The sequence below is a fragment of the Sturnira hondurensis genome, unplaced genomic scaffold, assembly GCF_014824575.4.
Source record: "Sturnira hondurensis isolate 20B ecotype Veracruz unplaced genomic scaffold, ASM1482457v3 Scaffold0021795, whole genome shotgun sequence".
NCBI lineage: Eukaryota > Metazoa > Chordata > Mammalia > Chiroptera > Phyllostomidae > Sturnira > Sturnira hondurensis.
This window is the reverse complement of record NW_028094426.1, coordinates 906,166-909,449: the sequence shown is the minus strand read 5'-3', so window position 1 is coordinate 909,449 and position 3,284 is coordinate 906,166.

The following is a 3,284-nucleotide window of genomic DNA, read 5'->3' as shown; positions in this document are numbered from 1 at the left end:
ACTAGTCAGGATTGTTTACTGTTTTAAAATGTGACTACCATAGAGGACTTCCACCAAGATGGAGGCATAGGTGGAAACACTGTGCCTTCTCCCACAACCAAGTTTGAATACAACAAAGGTTTGGAGAACAAAGACACAGCCAAAGAACAGAAAATTGAATTATATGGAAGTCCGAGAAAAATGAACCGTTCAACCGGGATGGTAAGAGGGGCGGAGCCAGTAGCAGAGCGGGGTTAGGGAGGAAAGATCCCCAGACCTAGGCGCGCAGGCAGCCTGGACACAGTCAGGGTGCGGGGCAGACTGACCGCGGTCGCACATTCGCGCAAAGTGAGATGGACCGCGCAGGCCCCAGCGGGCGAACCCAGTGGTGGAGTGCGGACGTGGCACACTCGCGTGCAGTGGGATGAAATGCGTGGGCCCTGGTGACAGTGGCAGCTACGGCACCTGTGGGGGTGGCCTCGAGAGGTGGCAGACAGGACTGCCACTGTTCTTCTTTGGCCCCGCCCCCACATACAGAGTCACAACCCAGCAACTGAGTTGCCCTGCTCTAGTGAACACTTTAGGGCTCCGATCCTGATATGTAACAGGCATGAACAGCCCAAAAGATGGCTCAAGAATAACTCAAAGCCCCAGAGCCCATAACTTTAAGCGACCAACAGATTGCCAGCCTCTCAGACGCACAGTTCAAGACACTGTGCATCTTTATCAGGATACTCACAGAACTGTTTGATTATAGTCACAAATTAGAGGAACATATGAAGGCTAAACTAATTGAAATGAAGGGAGATGCACAGGAAACCAATAGTGATGGAAAGGAAACGGGGACACAAATCAATGGAATGGACCAGAAGGAAGAACAAAACATCCCACCAGAAAGGAATGAAGAAATGAGAATTCAAAAAAATGAGGAGAGGCTTAGGAACCTCCAGGATATCTTTAAGTGTTCCAACATCCGGATTATAGGGGTACCAGAAGGGGGAAAGAAAGCCACGAGTGGAACACTTATTTGAACAAATAATAAAGGAGAACTTCCCCAGTCTGGCAAAGGAAATAGACTTCCAGGAAATCCAGGAAGCTCAGAAAGTCCCAAAGAAGTTGGACCCAAGAAGGAACACACCAAGGCACATCATAATTACATTAGCCAAGATTAAAATCAAGGAGAGAATCCTAGAAGCATCAAGAGGTAAGGGGACAGTCGCCTACAAAGGAGTACCCATCAGACTGTCAGCGGATTTCTCAAAAGAGACCTTACAGGCAAGAAGGGGCTGGAGAGAAGTATTCCAAGTCATGAAATCCAAAGACCTACAGCCAAGATTGCTTTATCCAGCAAAACTTTCATTTAGAATGGAAGGACAGATAAAGTGCTTCTCAGATAAGGGCAAGTTCAAGAAGTTCTTCATCACCAAGCCCTTATTATATGAAATGCTAAAGGGACTTATATAAGAAAAAGAAGATGAAAATTATAACAGTGAAAGGACAGCAAACTCACAGTTATTAACAACCACACCTAAAACAAAAGCAAACTAAGAGGACAGCTAGACCAGGAGTGGAACTATAGAAATGAAGAACACATGGAGTGTTAGCAACAGGGGAGTGGGAGGAGGAGAAGGGGGGAGAAGGTACAGAAAATAACATAGACAATAGCTAGAAAATAGATAGGGGGAGGGCAAGAATAGTAGGGGAAATATAGAATCTAAAGAACTTGAGACATGTGGTTATAAACTAAGAAGGGGAGAATGGTGGGGGAAGGAGTGTGCGGGTGGAAGGGAATGAAGGGGGGATAGAACAACTGTAATGGTATAATCAATAAAATATATATTAAAAAATAAATAAAAAAATAAAATCCAAAATATGACTACCATAAAATAAGAAAAAATTTCTCTATGTGTCTCTTATTTTGTTACTATTATGAAGTACTAGTCTACACTATCTGTGTAGGTAGTTTTGGGGGGAGTAGCAGAAAGAGCTATATGTTTGAAAGGCAACCGGTTGCGTTACCCAGTCATTGGCAAGTGACATAAATATATATAATACCTCTTTTGTCTTATATAGACTTGGAATTGGAAAAAGATGCAACATTATTCTATACAATAGTGTATTCACTTTTACCTTTTCAGAGAGGGGTAGATACATGCCCACTACAATGTTTTAGCATTCCCTTTTTGGTACGTTTTCACACCCCTGAAGATTTGGTTGGGCTTTACTAGCTGTAGAGTGTGTTAGAAGAGCAATAAAAATACTGCTTTTTCCCAAACAATGTTTCCCTACCCGCCACTTTGGCTTATTATACTGTTCATTCTTTGGGACAATTTCTTCCAAGTTAAAACTAAAACAACAATTAGAACCAGCCAACAGCTAGTGGAGTTTTCTAAGTTGAGAAGGCAGAGAGGATCAAATTGTAAATCTATGAGGTGATGTATAAAATAAACTAATACAGAGAAAAATATGGTTAAAGTGATTGACACAAGTTTCAATTTTTCTTAAACTATTCAGATTGCTAGATTGAAAGCATTAAGATTTAAATGGAAAGATACTCAGAAATAAGCCTCATAGAAATTGACATATTCAAATGTCTTCACCCCTGTTTATTTGGTTGGGTGAACTAGGGCAAGTCACAAAATTTAACTTCCTTGTACTATATGTCTGTTTTTAAGTTTTTGTTTCTTTAAATGGAGGTAATACTGTTCTATTCAAGGAGAACAAGGGATTGAGAAAAATAGATGCACCATTAACAATAGCAATTCTATTGTTATTTAGGAAGAAAATGTTCTTTAAGTAGAAATGCAAGCAATGAATCGTAAATATTGAATTTGCTCTCTGGAAAAGCAAGTTTGTAAAATACTAATCCAGAATAATAATTTGGTGGGAATTAAAAGGAATATTCTGAGTGTGTGTGGGAGGAGGAGGTGGTGGGAGGTGATGAAGGTGCTTAATAAGGGAAGACTAGCCCTTCCAGGTGCTAACAGGGATTTTCAGCAAACATAGTTAAGACATTGTGGATCTTTAAGAACATGGCCCTTGTTGCAACAAAGAAATAGCCCAGAAGTTAGTCACAGACATTTCAATAGGGAAAGAATGGTCTTCTTAGCCAGTGGTGCTGGGACATTGGTTATCACCATGCAGATGAGAGAAATTGGACACGTACCTCATGTCCTATATAAAAACGAACTCAAAATAGAACATAAACCTAAATGTAAGCACTGAAATTACAGAACTCTTAGAAAAAAACATGTGCATAATCGTTGTCTCTAAGAATTAGGCAATAGTTTTGCTCTTAGAAATGA